Here is a 23,781-nt window from a genome sequence, read left to right as displayed (position 1 = left end):
TTATATTTACATTGTTTCTCTCTCTTTTTAATAAACTTCACAGTCTTTAATTATATGAGTATGTGTGCATTTGTGTGTGTATATATATACACATAATTCATATATGAAATGCATTTTATTTATGCTCAAACTGTAACATGGGCCTATGATTCTATGATTCTTATCAATATATGAAGTTCAGTATTATAGCATATTTTACACATTTTCCAGACAAAAATAAGATGTAATGCATTATTATGTATAATAGAAATTCTGAAGTTCTAAGGCTATAAATGAAGACGTATATGAAATAAGGCACAGAAAAATAATCCCAGAACTCATAGGCAAGTAAAAGAATAAAAATGTGATAAAGTTAAAGGAAAGTAAGCTAATATTATTATTTCTATAACGTTATTCCTACAAGCAAAATGTTTTTAAATTAGCAATGGAAAAGGATGGCCATAATTCATATCATTCTCTCCAAATCAAGTTTAATTCAGCCTCTTGGAGTTCTTTTGTTTCAAGAAAATGAGCTTCTGATTTAATAATTTTGGGGAAAATAGTACTAACTATATCTTCAGTGTAGCTCTACACTCATATAGCAAAAGGGATTAGTTGTAGGAGAATTTATTAATATCTAATGAAAACATAAAGGCAAGATATTCACTCAGTTCTAAAATATAATCAATTTTTAGATGATGAGAACAAATTTAATCTTTGAGAGCCGACAATTTAGTTTACGATGTAGCCTACTTATTTTAGCTGTTTTGTTTTGTTTTGGTCCTGATCAAATGACATGGGAAAGAAAAATAGTTGGTTTTGTTAAAAACAAAACCACAGGCCCAAAATGGTGCCTCTTGGGTTAAGGCCCCATCAGTAAACCAAGACTTAAAAGTAATCTAACTGCACTTTCAAACCCCTAGAAATGTAGCCTTTAACCAGTTAACATGGGGATTTTCTTCTCAGCAGTAGGAAATTTACTGAGAGGTCCCTTCTGCTCCTCTTAGGAAGGTGATCTTGACTAAAGCAATGGATTCTTTGCTAATATATTTTCTCTACTTCCTCTGCCCCCAAAACTTTATTTTTCTGTAGCCCTTTGGAACTCCCCTCTACTTCCTAGAGAGGCTCCTGCCAGATTCATGAATCAATTAATAAAGTCAATTAGATCTTAACAATTTACTCAGTTGAATTTTTATTTAGCAATATTTACAATCTTTGTTACTAACACATGGCTGACCTCATAGTATAGATTAAACTTTTTAGCAAATGGCTTCTTAAAAGCAAGCTCTTGTTTTTAGATTAAGTCTATCATTGGCAAGGTGGGTGAGTGAAAGGACAGATTTGAATAATAAGAAATTAATCTATTGAACTCAAGTTTCATTCTCCAGATTGAGTTTGATGGCTGGTGCTTTCTTCATGAGCACCCTGCTGCCTTCCATACAGCATTTTGAGATAACCTTAAAATTTGCCTGTATCTCTCAGAATTAAATATGACCTGTGAGATTTATGACATATGCAAATTCACAGGCATATGGCATAAATAAATTCAGCTATGAAAGACATTTTTTATAGCTAATACATGAAACTTTAAGAAAAAAAACTAAATGAGTAATCAATTCAATCCATTGTTATGAAAATGGGATCTATGCTCTCGCCTTTGATCCAAGGCCATATTACTTCATGTAAACAACTGAAGGATGTTTGTCAACTTTGCACACAGTTCAACATAGTCAGTAGTATTTCTCTCCCCTTAAACTGACTACTCATGCCTCTAGGACCTAACATAGAAAGATAAACGTATTGTTATTTAAAAAAAAAGGAGGATTTAGCAATTTCCCAACTAATTTGATCAAGTAGTGAAGTCAAACTTTATAACTCATGTCAATACCTGCTTTATTTTAGATTAAGTTATCTTGTTTACCCATAGGCCTTGAAAAAATTAAACATATAGTAATAACCTTTTCTACTTTTTCATATGGTATAGTCCAAATAAAATAAATCAACATAATAAGGTTGAAATAAGGTTGGTTGTCTGGTAGTTAATCGGCATTCAGGACATACATGTATTACTGACAAACTTATATGTATTATAAGAATTTTTATTTGCCTACCTAGTTGAAGAGCAATAAGCTCTGTCCTCAGGAGTCAATTTTACTATTAATAATTAAACAGACGTACATAAGCTATTAAAACTGCAAATACTTATAGTTGATTATGTTCTTTTACCCAAAACAGGTTCACTCATTGCATGCCAGGATGTTGAAACAAGCTAATTATCTTTTTTTTTCTTGCAATGATGAATTTTGCGTATGTATTACTTGAATTACTTTTTTTTTTTTTCAGATCATCCTTTTCAAGAGGTCAAAGGATTTTTCTAAAAGGTAATTTTAGCAATGCTTACAACACCTGCTAAATTCGGTAGTAACTGGGGCGCCTGGGTGGCTCAGTCTTTAAGCGTAAGCCTTTGGCTCGGGTCATGATCCCAGAATCCTGCGATTCTGGGCTTGGGCTCCCTGCTCAGCATGTAACCTGCTTCTCCCTCTTCCACTCCCCCTGCTGTGTTACCTATCTTGCTACCCCTCTCTCTCTGTCAGATAAAGAAATAAATTCTTTAAATAAATACATAAACAAACAAATAAATAAATTTGGTAGTAAGTGATCATATTGTAGTTTGAAAGATAAATGATGCCAAATGTAGAACTAAAATAGACTATCTTCTAAATGTTCTCGCTAAAAAAATATAACTGCCTCTTATTTCATTTAGTTAACTCTTTAGCAGTCTGCATTGTTTTTCCTACATATAAAGCCTGTGATACTTTCTGAAAAAATTAACAAAATAAACACAACACATTTTAATGCTCACTGAGCTCAACACTCCAGGTACCTTTGTAAGTACAGGAAGCAGGTGAGTTCCACGGGCTCTTGCCTGCAGCACCAAGTCTTCTGTCATTGGCTTCCTCCATAGTAAGAGATGCTGAAAGGGGACAAGCAGTTAAGAAGCAAACCATTTTACAACTCTGTTAAAAATGAAAAAGAAAAAGAAAAAACTGAATTTTCAATTTTGAAATACTTCCCCTATCCTTTTAGAATGATGAATCTTTTTACTCCTATCAGTGAAATTACTTTCCAAAATGGAATCACCACGGGGAAGAGATACATGAAAATCATTAGAAGCATAAATGTTTATCATCAGAACTTTATCAACTAAGGGAAATGAAGAACTTGTCCCTTCTCAAACTTGAGGTCAAAGGTTGACTGTTCGGCCGTCTTGGTGATTTTAACTTACAGTATCTTACACTTAAGGTGCTCCAGGGTGGCTTAATCACTTAAGTGTCAGCTTTTGCCTAAGGTCATGATTCCAGGATCCTGGCAACCAACCCTTCCCGCTGCTCAAGCTTTCTCTCTCTCTCTTTTTCAAATAAATAAATAAAATATATAAATAAAATAAATAAAATCTTAAAATTAAATTAAATTAAATTAAATTTAAAAGTATCTCATACTTTGAAAAGTTAGATTAATATTAAAATTTGATTTATATTTCTAATAAATTGTTGACTCAAATATAGCTTTCGTTGGTTACCAGCTGGGTAACTATGGTTAAGTCATGTGTCTTGTGTCTCAGTTTTATGATCTGTAAAATACGGCTCAAAATACTTCTCACTTCACAATGTTGTAAAGGTAAAATGCAACTACATGGGAAAATGTTATGTCCATGCTAGGTAAACTGTAGGTATTACAAACACAAATTCCATTTAACCTACATTTCAAAATCATAAAAGGAGTTATCTTTAAGACAAAATTTGCTTTCTATTTTAATAATGTAAAAAGTAAATGTCATCTCTCAGCTGGGATCACCAACCCAAGAGGAAGAGAGAGAGACAAAGAGACATAGAGACAAAGCAAGTGAGCCAAACAAGTGTCAAGAATCCTGTCAATATGCTTTGCTCCAAACTGGCGGCCACTGGGCAGTGTGAGCCCAACACTTTATTTCACAAAGTGTTTTTAAAATGTGCACAACGGATACATTCCCAACCACTTCAGTTTGCACACAATTAACATATAAAAATCTGGAGAGACAAGACTTAGAAGTAGTCTAAGTCTGCAGGAGCAGACTTCCTGCAAAGTGGAGAGTTCAGTGTAGGACTCAATCCTGGGACTCCAGGATCATGACCTGAGGTGAAGGCAGTCGGTTAACCAACTGAGCCACCCAGGTGCCCAGAAGTAGTATTTTATTAAAACTAAAAATATCAACTAATAAAATATTAACAAGAACAAATCTGCACTAAATGCAAACAGCGATCTTTCCAGAACACAGGAAGCTTTCCATGAATAGGGAAGTCAAGCAGAAAAGGAAAATTCATGAAACTCAACAATACGTACTCCTGACATTCTCTCTACCAACATATTGTAAATTAACAGAAATTTCCCTTTTCCAAATTGTAAATTCAAGCCATTTTGGGTTCATAAATGCAGTTTAACAATAATTTGAGGGCCAAATATCTTTTGAAGGAGTTATTTTCCTTACTCTTGAGGACAATAACATATTGGATTTTGAGTAATTTTAAGGTTTCTTTTCCTTAAGACATATGATGTATGAGATGATGAATGAAGTAAAAGCTAGTCTTCCTTCTGTGTCTATTATGAACCAGGCCTTGTGTCTATATCATCTTTAATCCCCCTAACTCCACAAATCAATTATTTTGGCATTTCACGGCTGAGTAACCTGAGGTTCAGGGAAAGTCTACCTCAAAACATGTTAAAAATAAAATTCGTAGCATTAGAACATAATATTTAGAAAAATAACACATACATTAATTTCAATATGTTATTGTTTTCACTCAGGAAATATTATCTTCTTTCCTTTTGTCCATTATTGATCAAAATAAAAACAGATTATAAATTTTTATAAATCTCTGATAGTGATACTGAGTAATTTTTCTATATCTTATAAAACATGAAATTGGTCTTCTGATATTTTCTGAAGAATGTTTATTACTTTATAACAATTTTAGCATATCTTCTTTATATAATAATATATTCATCATGGATTACACAGTGCCTGTAAAGGAGAAAATCATAATGACTCCAAACCCAATAACCAGTCAGAGCGTCTATTTTCTTTTTTTTTTTTTTAAAGATTTTATTTATTTAACAGACAGAGATCACAAGTAGGCAGAGAGGCAGGCAGAGAAAGGAGGAAGCAGGCTCCCCACTGAGCAGAGAGTCCGATGCGGCGCTCAATCCCAGGACCCTGAGATCATGACCTGAGCTGAAGGCAGAGGCTTTAACACACTGAGCCACCTAGGAGCCCCGAGCATCTATTTTCTAAATCAAAAATATGTTTCAAAATGTTTTTCAATCTAAACTTTAAAAATTAACAATATGCCATGTATATTTTCTGCATATGTATTCTAAATGAGCTGCTTTCATACTTTAGTGGTAAAAATTTTTGCTCAAAGAAATCTGGAGGAGAACTCTGATAGATAAAACCATAAATATACACTTGATCTCACTGAAGAGAAGAAGAGGAAGAGTTTACCTAATTTTGCTGCTGCTCATGTTGCCTCCTTCCCCACCGCGGCTACCTGAAGATTCTCAGTGGAATTGGCCTTCCATGGAAAATTCTTTGAAAACTTTTCTTCTACATCATGTTGTTTAATGATTATGACTCTATCTGGTTGGATACCTCTAAATAAATTTAATACACCAAAACTGTTACAGAGATTCAGAATAATGAAAATCATTTTTATGAAAGAGAGAAAAATAGCCAGTGTTTGTTCATGACTTAAAAGAGAAAATCAACTAATGACTAAAGCATTCCTATACAATAAGCATGAAGAGATCGTGTCATAGAAATGCTCTAACTCCTGAGAGGAAGGAGAAAGTCTCACATATGCCTGGGGAAAATTTCTGGGCCTTAAAACAGGAAAGGGAAATTCAAGCCAAGCACAGCAATTTCACTGGGTTGAGAAGACAATAATCAAAGTTTGAAAATGCTGTTACAGCTGGAATTTATGGACCAGAGCGGGAATCTCTACAGGGAAAAAGTTCTACAAATCTGCACATGGGTCTTTGTTAAAAACCTAATCTCCACATGCCCAGGCAGGCTGCAACAGGCTAAGCAAGAAACAACTATTAGTGCTCTAGAAGCTGAGCAGTTCCTAAAGACAATATGGCTGAGAGATATTTGAGATATGTGAGATACTGAGATATTTGAGAACCCGCCAAAGTGGAGAGATCTTATTGAACTCTCATCGTTTCCAGTAAGGGTCCTAGAATAAAAAACTTCACAGGGCTAAACTTGTCTCATAATGGCTACTCTAGACTCACCATAAGAAAACTCAAAATCAAGCCTCCAAAAGATGTAGCTGATTCTTAAGTTAATTTAACTGCAGCCTGCCTAAATAAACTTTAACACTCATTAAGTTATAGAATAGAATTCAGACACTAAACAATGTAAGCACCAGTATTTTTTGTTGTAGTATCTAACTAAAAAATAACTAGACATTCAAAGAAGAAGGAAAATGTGGCCAATAAACAGGAGAAAATAAATCTCAGACATGTGAGAGACAATGGAATTAGTAGTCAAGGACTTTAAATGATTTGATTTTGGAAAAAAAGATGTAAAAAGTTAGAGAGATTTTAATAATGATTGCAAGATTTACTGTGATGTTGGTATTAGTCAATGCAGGAGCACTGACATGAGGATAGATATATAGATCAATGCAACAGAATAAAGAATTCAGAAATATACCCACACATAATAGTCAATTGATTTTTAAAAGCAAGCGCTGAAATTAGTCATTGAAGAAGGGCTGGTCTTTTAGCAAATGGTGAGAGAAAAAAATGGATTTGTATTTGGTAAAAATATGAAACTTGACCCTTAAAAGATAACATAGCCCCAAATTAACTCAAAATATAAAAGTTAAAACTTGTACATAAAATGGAAACAAATCTTGAGGTAAACATCCTTGAAGTTCTATTCTTACTTAAATAGGACGTCGACAGCACAAACCATAAACAACAAATTGATAAGTTGAATTTCATTAAAATTAAACATTTCTGTTCTTTGAGGACATAAGTAAAATAGCAACTCAGAGACTATGATTAAATATAAGAAAATATATATTTAACAAAAGTCTTGTATTGAAATATACAAAAAGAACATTTGGAACTTAAAATTACAATAGCAAATAAACTATTTTAAAAATAAGCAAAAGAGTGAACAGACAGGTTATGAAGAAAGGTAAGTGTATATAGTCAACTTGTGTTTGTAGTGGGGATGTATAAAGTAAAAACTAAATGAGGTAAAACACATAGTAAACAAAATAAATTTTAACAGACTTAGCAAGTATGTGGAGCAACTGAAACTTTTGAAAGTTGATGACAAAAGGGTGAAAAGGTGTGACCATTTGGCAAACATTTTGTCATTTTCTTATATGATTAAACATGCATATACTATACATTCAACAATTCCACTTGTAAATACTTGCCTAATGGGTTTTTTTAGTAGGTCTACAAAAAGACTTTTTTAGTAGGTACACAAATGTTCATAGCAACCTTATTCATAATAGCCCCCAAATAGAAACCACCCAAGTATTCAGCAATTAATGAATGGATCACAAAAATATGATGTATCTAATAAAGAGAGTATCCCTTATTATTAAAAAGGAACAAGTTATTTACATACACAACACAGATGAATGGAATAGAGCTATAATCTGAGTGAAAGATGCAAGACATAAAATGGTGTCTACTGTATAATTCCGTCTGTATGAAACTGATGAAGGAGGAAACCAACCTCTAGTAACAGAAATCTTGCTGGTCAATTTTGGGGCCAGGTATAGAGTATAGGAATTAAGTGTAAGGAGGTATGAGAGAACATTTTGGGTGATGCAGACAGTATGTATGTTAATGGTGGAGATTACTTTGGGTTCAATTATTTGTCAGTATTCACTGAACTATACACTTAAGATATAGGTAAATTATACTTGAACGAATTATTAAACATACATAGATTAGGGGAATCTCTTTTCCTGTGTTATAAAAGGTATATAATAAAGAAATTATTTCTTTCTTGAAAGCCTGAAAGAATCACAGGAGAACACATATATGTTTAAGCACTCTTGTTGAAGTAGTTGGCTTTTTGCTTTCTTCAATCTTCTCTGATAGATATACTTTCCTCCTTTACAAATATTTTGCAAAATTATATTTTCTAGACAATGAGCCATTTCTTTATGACTTCCTTATTTATTTTATAAGCTAAGAAAAATGGTGTATTTTCTTTTAAAAATACCTTTGTTACCTATATTTCACTTCTCATTTCTAACATTTCACAACGTTTTTTTTTTTCTTTTGAGATTGTATTTATTTATTTGACAGAGCGATCACAAGTAGGTAGTGCAGCAGGCAGAGACGGGAGGGGGGGCGGGAAAGCAGGCTCCCCCCTGAGCAGAGACCCTGATGCAGGGCTCTATCCCAGGACTCCAGGATCCTGACCCCAGCCTAAGGCAGAGGCATTAACCCACTGAGCCACCCAGGTGCCCCTCACAACCCAATTCCTAAAGGTATTTTTATGGAATGGACATTGGAGAAGGAGTTCAGAGCACAATTAAGATCACACATTTTTGATTCCGAGAACTGGAAGCTCAATGATTGCCTTTTCCTACTTACTAATAGTACCCAACCTCAGCACTGTTGGGTTTTACTAATAAATAAGACAAACTAGTTGGACATCTTTTGTTCACCTCAGTGTATAGATGCAAATTCATACCATCACTGTAATTTACTTTTCTGTCTCCTTAGTTTTTGCTTTATCAGTATGTCAGATACATGGTAGATGTTGCTTACATGTTCATTATTTATGTATTCTCCAATCTCTTTTTTACTTTCCAGTTGGTTTCTCTAAACCTATGAGGCAAAAATCTCCCTCAAGCTGGTCCATAATCATTACAACCCTATCAAAGGCTCTAATTTATCCATGATGGCACAAATAGCCTGCAATCTTTACATAGTTATTCATATCTCCATATTATTAATTTCATTATATAATCAATCTTCATTAGTAGACTAGTATAAAATCCTCCAAAAGTTGTTTATGTGTTGAAGATGATGCCAGATATCACTGAAAGTTTTTTTTTTCCTGGTTTTTTTTTTTTCTCTTTAAAGAAACACCTTTGATTTGTAATTCCCATGACATTTGGTACTAATAGTCTCCATAACAAAGCGCTAACTAACATTTTCATTTCTTTTTTTAGTTACTAATTCCTCTCTCTGATCTATCTCAATATAATAAAGCTTGTCTCTCTTTTTTAAATAAAATTATTCATTCTAGATTTTAAAAAATAGAGCTTTAGAAGGGATTTGTAAATATACATAATCTCTGGTTTCAATGTGATATGAGCTTGATTTTTTTTAATGAATAAATAATGCAGTTAAAGATGGATACAGTGTGGCAGGCATCTCTTACCTGTGAAAAGATCTCTTTCAAGAGCTGGCAGCAGACAAGTAGTGTCCCATTATAAAGGTTTTAACAACAACAACAACAACAAAAGACTGGCAGAAGGAAAGCAGCTGAATTGAGTGTCCAATATATATGTGTGTATATATGTCCATCATATTTATATGTTTCAAACACATTCCTCTTATGAAGTTTAATTAGGTAAGCATTTAGGAAAAGGCAGCAGTTGATCAAAAGCTATATCAAAGTCATATTGACCTGAAAAACAGAAAACAAATGAACAAACAAACCAGGTTTAAAGAGAATACATGGAGAAGAGATCTAAAGTATTTCTCTCTTAAGGATGACATCATATTGATTCTGTCTTGTGATCTAGGTTTCCTCTATCCCCCATGAGTGGCATCTCTTAAAGACAGCTTTTAGATGAAGGGAGAATAAAGTCAGTACTAATGGAATCTCAATGGCATTTCAATCTAAAGCTGGTGAAGGACATTCTCCCTATGAGAATCTTGGTAGGTATGAATTTTAACTCAATTATAGTTATGTTGCATCCTATGTTTTATTCACTGTTTTCAAAATATGGAAGTGAGATATCTTTCTCATCATCAATTATACACCAAATACCTAAAAATGTGTACAGTACTCCATATTTGAGATGTGGTTAAACTTAAAATTACAACTCTGTTGACTTAGGAAGACATATTGAATGATAGGTAGTTTTTGTCAAGATTCTGTTCTACCTTTTATTTCTTTTTCTGTTCTGAATGTCAGAGTGACAGTCACAAAAATATTTCAGTAATTATAACATCTACAAATAAAATCAAGACCTTGAGATTCTGACCTTTCATTCTTTGATATTTTAAAAGAATTTTCTTGAGAAATTGCTTTGAAAAGCATTGGGAAATCTTTTCTACATGAACCAAAAATACATCAATGATAGACTTATTTAGGTTATATTAAACTCATTTCTAATGTTAATGATAGCAACATATTTGGAAGTATTTCCCAGGAACTCTACCCACTTGGTTATGGTTTAAAATATTACACATTTCCATATTTATGAGATGGTTTAATAACTCCATTTAGGAGCTGAACAATGAGATAGATGACTCCCTGATAATACCCAAATTTTCACAATCTTGGCTCAGTTACAATGTCAATTTTGCCTATGCACAAGAGGAATTCTTGCCATTATTCATTTAATGTTAAGATCAATAAGTACTGATTATGGCATTTATCCAAAAGGTATTACATTGGTTTCAAACCAGAGTTAAACTGCTCAAATCCATAGGGTTTGCAGAGGTAAGCTAATTACACACTACTCTGAGGTTATATATTATATACTTTGTTAGTCAAAATCACTTGTTGGAAGGGCTTATTTCAGTTTGCCGATCTTCACAAATGCAACTTAAAGTTCTGTTTTAAAAAAAAATTGTTTTTAATGTAGTTATTATCCTAATATGATAGTAGAAATGATTAATCAACATGTAAAATAGCATTTTAATGAATTGTTTGATATTTAAAAGAATACATAATGTTTTTAAATTTCATTAATTTGGGCTAATTTAACCCACATGGTTACCAAAGCAGTATCTATATTTTAAATGAAACCAGTAAGTTTTACTATATATTCAATGAACATGTGTAATCAGCAAAAAAATTCAAGAAAGAATAGCTTGTTCTTTTTTTTATATATAGCTTTTGTTATAGTAACCCTCTTATTTATCATTTCTATTTCTCTTCATTCCTTCTGTGGATTCAAGTTACTATCTGTAATCATTTTCTTAGTTCGATACTTACTTGCAAACACCATCTTTGTGCTGTTACTGGTAAATATATTACATTTCTTCATGATACAAAACATTATATACATGTTATATATGTATATATAACATATATATGTTATATATATAACACTCAACAAAACATTATATACATATTATCCTATTCAATTATTTTCTAAATCAATTTAGGAGAAGAAAGACAAAACATTTATGCCATATTTTGTAGTTACATAATTACCTTTTCTATTGTTATTTGTTTTTCTATGTGGATTCAAAATACTATCTGGGGGTCACTCCCCTTGGCCTGAAGAATTTCCTTTAGCATTTCTTTTAAGGCAGGTAAGCTAGTAACAACTTTGGGGGGGGGGTTGTTGTCCTTCTTTGAGCACCTTGAGTATGTTAACCTTCTGCTTTCTACTCTTCATGTCTTCTGATGAGGACTCTGTTTTGTCGGAGTTCCCTTGTAAGAGAGTAGTCATTTTTCTTTGACTATCTTACAGATTTTTTCATCTTTGGTTTTTAGTATTTTTATATGTGTCTGTTTGTGGATCTCTTTGCATTCATGTTGATTGGAGGTCAAAGGCTTCTTGGATGTGCAGATTATTGATTGACAATAAATTTTGAAAGTTTTAATTTGGAAATTTTGAAATAATTTTGAAAGTTCCTTTCTTTGAAAAATGTTTTCTTCTTTCTCTCTCTCCTATACTTAGGGTGTTCCCATTACACATTTGTTGTGTTTAGTGGTACTCACCATTCTCTGAAGTTCTCTTTTTCTTTATTTTTATATCTCTTTTTCAGCTTAGATCAATTCTATTCATCTATTTTCAATTTCACTGATAATTTCTTCTGCCAGCTTAAATTACTATTGAGCCCCTCTTAGGCAGTTTTCATGAAAGTCAGTGTACTTTTCAACTGCAGAATTTCCATTTGATTCTTTAAAAATAATCTCTATTTCTTCATAATGTTTTTCTTTAATCATATTTTCCTGCATTTCCTTGAATATTTTATAATGTGTTTATAATGTATACTTCAGCATATTTTGTTGTTCTTTTTAAAAGCTGCATTTGGTCACTCATAGTTTCTGTGGCATGTTTGTTTGTTTTCTAGTGTGAGAGTAACTTTATTTCTTTGAATTTCAGAAATTTGTTGGAAATTGGCTATTTTAAATAATGTATAGTACTAACTCTAGGTACTCCCTGACTCCAGGTTTATTATCTTTGCTTGTTTATTGGTTTAGGCTATAATATATTAGTAAAGTCTACTTCCCTCCCTTAGTATTAAGCCTTTTATATTGTACCTAAAATGTACCCTGAGTCACCTTGGAAATAGCTGTGTTTTTTTTCCCCCCAGGGCTTCCTTTGACCATCTCTTTCTTTGGATAATGTTGAGATCCATTAATTGCTGTTGAGATCCACTAATTGAATCCCCATGGTTGAAATCCACTACTTATCTCATTGCTTTTTCATTTTTTTCTTTCTTTCTCCTTCTTTTTCTTTCTTTCTTTCTTTCTTTCTTTTTAATTCAAACATCTTTGAATAAATGGTTACAAATATCCGTTTTTTATATTGTTCTGATCCCAGGAAGGTGCTTTCTTGCTGTTTCTCTCCCAGTTCTCTCCGGAGAATAAGCAAGCCAAGTTTAGCCTAAATCTTTAATGAATTTATGAATCTCCTCCCAATTTCCTTTCACTACATCCTCTACTGTTTTTGACAGCACACTTGGCTTCAGTTTCTCCATACCTTATTGCAAATGTAGTTTGTTATTTTTGGAAGAGACACAGAGCTCTTTTATGATTTTCTCTCCCTTCACCCTCACAAAAATTCTTTAAGCCACACCTCTGGATCTTGGGGCAAAAACAATAGTTCATTTCACTCTTAGTGTCATCCCTGCTCTAGGAACTGAGAGCTAGGTGGAAAGGAGAGTAATATGAGGTCTTTTCAACTTGCCACTCCAACATGGAAACATTGCTTTATGGACCTAGAAAAGGATGACTGGGGCCCCAAACTCAAGACAGAAATCCTCCCAGTAGTGTGGCTAGGTCAAAATAAAAGAGAGCTTCCATTTCTTGCCTAGAACTTTGACAAAGTTACTTGTAGGGCAAGAAGAAAAATGCTAACACTCTGACCCTTTGGCAAGGTAGACTTCCAATCAGAAGATCAGAGTAGAGGTAGTCCTGAGTTCTTAGTTCCACTGATCTCAAGTGGAGTTTCCTTTTCTCCAAATTACTGAATTACTGAATTTTAATTTGTTTTCCTGAATAAATATTTTTTTATTTGCTATAATGTAAACACCATTTCTAGATACTTTAATGGTTGTGGTCTTACTGTTTGTGTTATTTTCTTCTGTGTTTGTGTGTTTTGTGTGTAATTTCTCTCTTATTCCACTGGGAAGTGAGTCCACAGATCTTATCATGCTATTATGCCAGTGATGATAGATGATTTTTCCTTTCTTTATTTTACTTGTTTTGAATAGCTTTATTTTGGATGATAATCTTCAAATGTCTCTTTAACTTGGTCTTTTTAGAAAAATAGAGCATAAGACTTATTTGTTATCACTCATACAGACTACATCATTAATTCCATCTTCTTTATTTGTAATAACACATTCAATTATTATATTAATCAAGAAAATTAAATAGTTTTATAACCACCTACAATTAATGTTAACACCAGCACTAAGAAATAAATGGTTAAACTGCAGTAATGTTCTTATTTTAGAGGTTCATAGAGGCAAATATGTTTCTAATAAATGTTTAACAGTCTTCATTAAGCTCTCTTAGAACATTAAAATCATCTAAAATTGCTACAATAATTAGTCTTCTAAACAGCAGAGTGAGCACAAGTAGGATTGATCACTTGCCCAGATTAAACAATGCAGCCTCCAACATTTTGATGACTCTCTCTAAAAACAGAAGCCATCATCATATACCCTTTTATATAGAAAACAATTGATGCCACGAGAACATCAATTCTTGGACATTCATTCTTTCAGACAATATCATATCAGGCAATAGATGAAATATTTCTGCCCAAGTACACATAGAAGATCAACACACTACCAGAAAGAAAGTATTTTTCTGGAGGTAACATAGCATGAAAAGCACAGAAATAAAATAACAATCTGAGCTGCCATTGTTAGGGTTGCAGTCACTTGGATGATTATGGGCTTTTGAAAGATGGACATATTTTGACTGTTCCAATCATAGAAGATACGGTCAATTGACTTGTAGAAGGGCTAGAAATGGAGTTTCAGATTCCTCTGTTCTATTTTTACCAAACTATAGGAGGACGAAACCATTCATGACTTATCGTTAGTGTTTTAAGGTTATTTTATGGGCATTTGAGTTGCAAATTGTCTATTATCATGGAGCTTAACTGAGGCTAAGATTGCAAAAAAGGTTTTGAGTTTTATATAGAAGAAGAGATAAAGTTGCAATCAAAAGATCTTTTTCTGATATTGGTTATCTATTTCCTAAAGCAAAATGAATTTAAAAATCTCTCTTTGCTTAAACTGAACCAATGCCAATTAGTATCAGCAGTAATAATGTAAGTTCATATGAGTTTCGAGACAGAGGTCATTTAAAAGAAAATATCAGAAGTCCAATGGATGCTGATAATATTCCTTCACTAATGACTTAGATGTGCACCGATGACTCTCAGGGAAATGGTGTAGAGCAGTTTTCTGAACCTACAATATATCATACAGAATGCACTTCAATATATCACCCAACCTAATTTTCTATTGGGGTGTTTTTTTAGTCTCTGCACTTTTTTTGGATATTAAAATTTCATTCATTTGAAAAACTCAGCAGCCTTTCTAAGAGATGTTTGCATCTCCTTGGAACATTTTGTTATTTATAGCATCTTATGGCCTTTAAACATTGGAGTAATTGTCTTGAGAAATTCTTTCCAGTGGCTAAAAGGACTAGATTTTTACCCCCATCATGCACAAATTAACCATCTCTTTGAAAACCAGGTAATGATTTTTTAAATGTGCAATTTAAAATTTCAAACCATATTACCATTTTCCTCCCAGAAGCTTCACTGTCAGTGACTTAGTAAAACCATCATTAATCACAAGATAAGCTACAGTCATGTGGTGATTGTAATTTGGTCCCACGGAACCAAAGACAAATGATATGGAATACTATTAGCAATGATAGCTTTAATGTAGACATTCATCATGGACTCAGGTTCACTTGATGTGACTTTGGGATAAAAACAGGGGAAATTGCCTAGCTGTTGAAAATTCTATTGCTATTAAATCATAATTTTGACAAAATTGTACAAAATAAGAGTGGTAGATTTTGTGTTTCCAATTTTTCACTCTTAAAAGACAAAATTGCAGGGGGCTTTGAAGAACACAGATGCAGTGCAATTAGAATAGTGAATCCTGATTAGTTCTTATCTATCTAATTGCTAATAATAGAATCTGAGGTTTTGGCAAGCTGACTATTTGTAGAAACCACAAGGCTGTTCCAGCCCCTCAGAACAAGTAGGCTTCTCGTAGAATCTAAGAAGACACACACATAGATCCATACACATGCACATGTACCACACATGCACCCCCCTATATACACAGAAATTCTTACATCAGTGAAATATTTTATTGGTCATGAACATTTTTTTGTTGTTGTTTTTAAAAGATTTTATTTGCTTATTTGACAGAGATCACAAGTAAGCAGAGAGGCAGGCAGGGGGGTGGGGAAGCAGGATCCCTGCTGAGCAGAAAGCCCGATGCAGGCCTCAAACCTCAGACCATGGGATCATGACCTGAACCAAAGGCAAAGGCTTTAACCCATTGAGCCACCCAGGCACCCCGGTCATGAACTTTTGAATATACTGTTTCATAATCTCCTAAAGCAACAGAACACAATTTTTAGGAAGAGATCCTTTTTATCTACTTCAACTTAAATACTATTCAGTGGTGACATTTAAGAAGATATTTACACTTGCAAGGATCTACTCATTATTATTAAATACTTACCTTATAAAAAATCCCTAATGTGAACTGAATGCAGTAGCAAAAGTAAGATTGCAGTTCACAACTGGAAATAAATAATGACTATGGCCCGCAGCTATCTCCTAAAGAATATATGAGTTAAGCTTTAATTCTTCATGTGGGGGGAAAAAAAATAAATCTACTACTTAAGGAATAAATTCAGGCAATGCCATTGTGTACTTTATTTAAGTTATTATATTTAATTTATTTTTATTGTTTCTGCCACCCAACCTACCTATGTAGCTTGCTCAACTACGTCTGTCTCCGACCCTATAAGCTTAGCTGTTTTCTTCCTTGCATTGTTGGGTTGAGTTATTCAATCACATCCATGTTCCCAGGGAATCAAGGTAATTCTATGGCACAGATAGAGTAGCCCTGATGTTAAATGATAAGACATCTGCAGAGTCAGATTTGAAGTCTGGCCCAACAAGTCTTCAGGTCTTTCAGAGTTGCTTTCAGTGAAGGAAGTGAAAAGGACTCTAACATTCTATTTCCTTGAATATTTTAATACATGTATATTTTTGTGGTTGAGAAAGTGTCTCAACATTTTAGTTGTGTAGATGCCATATATAAATGTATCTTTTATTTCCTATGGATCTATCTACATTGCATGTAGTTTAATTTTATCGGTACTTTGGCTGTTGATTTCTTAGGTTGGAGAGAATATTCCTTAGTTCTTTTTTTTTTTTTAAAGATGTTATTTATTTATTTGACACAGAGAGAGAGAGATCACAAGTAGGCAGAGAGGCAGGCAGAGAGAAAGAGCAGGGGAAGCAGGCTCCCTGCTGAGCAGAGAGCCCGATGCGGGGCTCGATCCCAGGACCCTGGGATCATGACCTGAGCCAAAGGCAGAGGCTTATAACCCACTGAACCACCTAGGCACCCCATTCCTTAGTTCTTGAAGAATCAATGTGAATTTTGCTTGAATTTATGTCTTATAATTGGCCCTATGATCAGGTTCTTAGCATCAAGAAGGGTGGTTTCAAACATCTAGACTACAAAAAAATATAAGATTTTTATAAATTGATGAAAAATCCTTATGGCTAAATAAATTTGAAATTGAAGGTGCCTAATTTTGAATTCTCTTAAAGAATCTGTTGCAGGAACATAAAAGGCAGAAGGTTCTAGTGGTAAGTATAACAACTTGGAGTCTAGCTTCAGATCACTACAGACATGCTAGATTTTGTGAAATTGGAGAAAATATTTAATTTATACAGCAGATATTTGTTAGTACTAATTTTGTTAGGGCTGCCATAACAAAGTACTGCACACTGGGTGGCATAAGCAACAGAAATGGATTTCTCACAGTTCTCAAGACTAGAAGTCCAAGATCAAAGTATCAGCAGGTTTGGCTTCTTTTGAGGTCTCCCTTTGGCTTGCAAATGACCACCTTCCTGCTGTAGTCCCTACATGGTCTTTCCTCTGGGTGTATGTGTTCTGGTGTTTTCCTCTGTGCAGGAGCACCACTGATAGCTCTCTGTGTGTCCACATTTTATTTTCTGGAAGAATGCCAGTCAGATTCACTAGAGCCCACCTTAACGGCCTCGTATTTAACCTATAACCTGTTAAAAGGCTCTATCTCCAAATATAGTCACATTCTATAATACTAGGGGTTAGAGCTTCAACATATACGTTGGTGAGTAACATAATTCAGCCTGTAATAGTCACCTTAATGGACCATTGAGAATAATACAGCACTGAGTGAAATAGAGAAAGTCTCTGCCATCCTGTAGCTTATATCTTTCTACTTACTATCTGTAAATCCTCAATTTCCTCATCTATATAATAAACCTTACTGCTTGTCCCTAGTATTTATGTTAGATAATGGTGGAGAACAATTAAGATAGTTCCTAGCCCATAGCAAGTCTCAACAAACCATCATGAGAACTGTGATAATAAAACATGTTGATAGGCATAGAAATGTTAAATTTTAAAAATCTTCACACACCCTCTTCTAAAATTTCATATGAGGTGGTTGCCTTCAGGCAATGACAAGGTTGTTGCCCAAGTGCTTTATTCATAGGTCCTGTGCATTATTTCATAAAGTCTCACTAAATTATTTGCTTTCACTACTATAATAATAATAGGAGTCACTGAGTTTCTGTAAATGATAAGAGGAAATTTCATCTAATTGGATACTTAAATTCCTCTTTGTTTCTTCCTGACAGAGTATAAAATGCTATTTAGTTCTAGTTTATTATGCTTGGGTCCAAGGTAGAATGGTACTGACCCCTTCTGGTTAACTCTATTACAAATTCCTGGGAAATGTATTTTCAATTTGTGACATCTCAGTTCAATCAATTCCTTTCAACCTTGGTATCTTTGGTTACAAAAATCCTTCTTCATAATTTTTTCTTTTACTCTTTGTGTATATTCAGTTACTCAACAAAAATATAATTTGTGTCTATGGTGTACAGGTAATGTTCTCAATGTTGCAGATACAGAAGTAAATAAAATAGATAAAAATCTCTAATTTCAAGTCCCTTATATTTGAGAGTTGACTAGTATAAGTTTTTCTGTGGAAGATACTGTTTATGCACACTGTTCCACTTCTAAGCAGTATCAACCACCACTGTAATTTAGAAGAAGGTATTGTAGTCTTCACTGTGAAGTTGAATATAAACAACATACTTAACACTTTTCATGTAAACTTTCATCCTTGAGTCATAATCTAAAAATAAGTATCTTTGCAAATTTAGGTTTGTCCAGAATCATTTTGCTTAGAGGTTGGAACATGATAAAATTCCTTAAATGTACTCTTAGGAAATTATCAAGTTGCTTTATGCTAAATCTTAGCATGTATTATCTCTTAAATATCCTTGTTCCTTCCTGCTGTTTAGGGTCATCCCTGTCATTATTTTAGTTCAGTCAATGGTCATTTCTTAAATGCATTACTGCAAATTTTCAGCTTGTTATAATAGACTATACACATTGCAGAAAAGATTTCAGTTTCAAAATTGTCAACTGACCTTCACTTCTCACTACCCTGATATCGTACTATAGTTTTCAACAGGATAAGTAAGAGGTACTTTTAGTTCCTCAAACACAACAATCTACACCCCTAATACTAACTTTATTTCTCAAAGAGAAAACTGCACCAGAATCCATTGGTGGATTTTTTTTTTTTTCTTTTCTATTTTTCGTGGTAGTGGGAATGTTTTCTGGTGATCTTGTCTCTCACTAGACTCACTAAGCTGGGAGCTAATAAAGGTGGTGATCATGTTTTACTTATCTTTGTATGCTCAGTTTCTTGCATAGTTCCTTCTTTCTCCCCCTTGGTTTATTTTAATAAGTCTTCTGAGTCATATTTTGTATATCATATAATTTATTATTTTCAAGTGATTTTAATCAGTTCCATAATTTTTTGTAAAACATTAATTCAGTTATTGTGAAACCATCACAATAAATCCATTTTAGAACATTTTGTCACCCCAAAAGTACCAGGTATTGTTTATATGTATGCACTTTTTGTACTTCCTCCCTCCCCTCTCTCTGGGTAACCACTAATCTATCTGTTGTCTTTAAACTTCATCTTTTCTCTATATTCCATATAAATTGAATAATAAAATATATAGCTTCTATGTTTGCCCTCTTTCACCAAACATGTTTGTTTTCTTTCTTTGTCATTGTTGTCTCTAATTTTATTTATTTATTTGACAGAGAGAGAGTGAGAGAGTTAAGTGGGGGGTATTGCAGCGGAAGAGGGAGAAGCAGGTTCCCCACTGAACAGAGAGCCTGACATGAGGCTTGATCCCAGGACCCTGAGATCATGACCTGAGCCTACAGCAGATTTTAACTGACTGAACCACACAGGGGCCCCTGAACATGTTTGTTTGCTTTCACTAAAATGTTTTTGAATTTCATTCATGGCATAACATATATCCATAGTTTGTCCCCTTCTTTTCTGAATCGTATTATATTATATATTTGGATTATTATAATATATATATTAGAATACTTCTAGATATATACAAAATATGTAGAAAGAATATGTATAAAATCACTTCTGCCACTCTCTATTGAGTCAAAGATGTCTTAATTTCTCCTTTACTTATGAAGGACAGTTTTGTAAGATATAGAATTGTTGGTTGACAGTCTTTTTCTGTCAAAACATGAATACATATTCCTACTCCTCTCTGGCCCACATGAGGGTTCAATTCAGATGGGTCAGCTGCTGATCTTATAGCAATTCCTTCTACATGATAAGCAATTTTTCTCTTTATGCCTTCAAGCTTTTCTCTTCATCTTTAGAGAGTTTCATTAGGTTGACAAAGAAGTATCTAGGTGGGGATCTCTTTGAGGTATTTCTACGTGGAGTTTGTTGAAGTTCTCATATGTTTAGCTTAATTTTTTTTTATTAAATTTGGGAATCTTTCATCTTTTTTTTTTTTTTTTTTTAGATTTTATGTATTTATTTGAGAGAGAGAGACAGCGAGTGTGAGGGAGAGGTAGAATCTGAAGCAGACTCTGCACTGAGCACGGAGTCTTATGTGGGACTGAACTTAAGAGATCATGACCTTAGCTGAAACCAGGAGTTGGATGCTTAACAGACTGAGCCACCCAGGTGCCCCTTGTATCACCCCCCCCCTTTTTTAAAGATCTTATTTACATTATTTCTTTAAATATTGTTTCCTGTTGATTTACCACTGTACTTTTCTGGTTTCTTCTTTATTCATATGTGCATTCTTGATATTGTCCCTCTCATCTTTAAATTCTATTCATTTTTCTTAATTCCTTGGGTGTTTTTTTTTTTTTGGTTCTTAGTTTGGATTATCTCCCTCAGTCTATGTTCGAGTTCATTAGTTATGTTTTTCTTCCAGCTTAAATCCACTGCTGTATCCCTCCAGTATATTTTTATCTCAGTTATAGTACTATGCAGCTTCAGAATTTCTATTTTATCCTCTACTATTATTTTAATGAAATCATTATTGTTTATAATCATAATAATTTTTATTGTTTTATTATTACTATTTCTATCTTTTTGTGAAGTTCCCTAATTGGTGAGACATAGTTGCTATACTTTCTATAAGTTTTGTGTCCATAGTTTCATTTCATTGAGCATTTTGAGAAACAAGAGGCAGCTATATGATGTCTTTGTAGAATCTACTTTAAATATAAAGGTACAGATGGTTAAAATTAAGGAGAGGGATAACATTAATCAAAATAAAGCTGAAGCAACATATTAATTTTATAGAAAACAGACTTAAGAACAAGGGACACCTTCACAGATAAAGGAACATTACATGATGATAAAGAAATCTGTTCCTCAAGAAAACATAACAAACCTTAATGTCTATACACTTGAAAACAAAACATTAAAATACAGGAAGCACAAACTGACAGAACTACAAAGAGAAATAAACTAATCTACTATAATAATTACAAACTTTAACATCTCTCTGTCAGTAACTGATAGGTCAAGCAGGCAGGAAATCAATAAAGATATCGATAAACTGAACTGTACAAATCGATCAATTTTATCAAATTGACTTCTATGGAATACTGCATCCAGCAACAACAGAGTACACATTTTTCTCATGGTCACTTGGAATATTTGTTAATTCAGACCACATTTTGGGCCAGATGACTCACCTTAGGAAATTAAAAAAAAAAAAAAAGAAAAGAAAAAAAGAAATTGGAATCCTACAAAGTATATTCTCAGATCATGCTGGAATTGAGGTAGAGATTAATAGCACAAAGATAGCTGGGATATCCCTAAGTATTTGGAAATTTAAAAAAGAATACACTTCTCTCTAGCACATGGACCAAAAATAAATCTCAAGAAAAAAATTTAAAAATGTTTTGATTTAAATAAAATGATAATACATGCTACCAAAAATTGTGGGGATGCAACAAAAGCAATGTTTAGAGGGAAATGTATAGCATTAATGCATATATTAGATAGAAAGATGTAAAATCAATAACCTAAACTTGCACTTTAGAAATGTAGAGGAAGAGGGGTCCCTGGCTGGCTCAGGGGGTTAAACCTCACTTTTGGCTCAGGTCATGTCTCAGGGTCCTGGGATTGAGCCCTGCAATGGGCTTTCTGCTCACTTGGGAACTTGCTTCCTCCTCTCTCTTGCCTGCCTCTCTGCCTACATGCGAACTCTCTATGTCAGGTAAATAAATAAAATAAAAAAAAAAAAAAGGAAAGAAATATACAGGAAGAAATGCAGATTAATTCTACAACAAGCAGAAGGAAGGAGATAATAAGAAAATTAGAGCTAAAGCAAGAAAATAATAGAAAATATCAACAAGCTAAAAGTTGGTTATTTGAAAAAAATCAATAAAATTGGAAAACATCTAGACATGTTAAGCAAGAAAGCAAAAGAAGAAATAAACTACAAATATTAGAAATGAAAGAGAAGTCATTCCAACTAATCTCATATTTGTATGATTTACTCCATGATTTATTATATGACTAAGTGAGATTTATGCCAACTATGCAAGCCTAACTCAACATTAAAAAGAAAAAAATCAATACAAGTAATAAACTATATCTATATGTTAAAAAAGGAATATCATATGATCATTTCAATTGACTCACAAAAATACATTTGACAAAATCCAAAATCCTTTCAGAGAGAGAGAGATGGGGGAAGCAGCTCCCTGCTGAGCAGAAAGTCTGGTATGGGGCTCAATCCCAGGACCCTGAGATCATGACCTGAGCTAAAGACAGAGGCTTAACCCACTGAGCCACCCAGGTGTCCCCCAAAATCCTTTCAGAATAAAAATTCTAGCTAACTAGTAATAGAGTGGAAACTTCCTCCCTTAATAATGAACCTCTACAAATAATCTAAAGTTGATATTATACTCAGTGGTGAAAGACTAGGCATTTTTTCTTCCTGAGATAAGGAACAAGGCAAAGATGTCCTCTGTCACCATTCCAATTCAACATTATACTAGAAATCTAGGTAGTATAATAAGAAAAACAAAGTATACATGAATTATGAAGAAAAAACAAAATTGTCTTTATATACAGATGACTTGACTATGTAGATAACACAAAAGAATCTACATAAAACCTCCTAGAATTAATAAATAAGGATTATGTGTTTGCAGGATACAAGATCAATACAAATATTAAAAGGTCAATAGCTTTCCCACTTACCAATAAAAAAAACTACTAGAATTTTTAATTAAAAAATACCATTTATAATAAATTCTCCAAATGAAGTATTTAGGCATAAATTTAGCACTAAACTAAAAAAATAGATAAAAGAAATCAAAGATCTAAATAGGTAGAAATGTGTTTATAATCTGTATTGTTAAGATGTCAATTCTTCAGGGTGCCTGGGTGGCTCAGCAGGTTAAAGCCTCTGCCTTGGGCTCAGGTCATGATCCCAGGGTCCTGGGATGGAGCCTCAAGTGGGGGCTCTCTGCTCAGCAGGGAGCCTGCTTCCTCCTCTCTCTCCCTCTCTCTCTGCCTGCCTCTCCACATACTTGTGTTCTCTGTCTGTCAAATAAATAAATAAAATCTTTTTATTTTAAAGATTTTTATTTATTTGAGAATGAGAGATTACAAGTAGGCAGAGAGGCAGGCAGAGAGAGAAGTGG

General features: G+C 33.5%; 1 long non-coding RNA gene across 1 annotated transcript in view; it reads right to left on the bottom strand.

The window, feature by feature from the left end:
* The window catches only part of LOC309864023, a 92,982-nt gene that overhangs the window by 34,634 nt on the left and 34,567 nt on the right, over positions 1-23,781 (bottom strand). Inside the window, exon 2 of the long non-coding RNA XR_014311343.1 lies at positions 2,864-2,996. This is a non-coding gene — a long non-coding RNA (uncharacterized lncRNA). The remainder of the gene's footprint in view (positions 1-2,863; positions 2,997-23,781) is intronic.

The sequence above is a fragment of the Mustela nivalis genome (assembly GCF_964662115.1).
Source record: "Mustela nivalis genome assembly, chromosome: 5".
NCBI lineage: Eukaryota > Metazoa > Chordata > Mammalia > Carnivora > Mustelidae > Mustela > Mustela nivalis.
The sequence above is the reverse complement of the archived record's forward strand: the minus strand, read 5'-3'. Positions and strand labels throughout refer to the sequence as shown.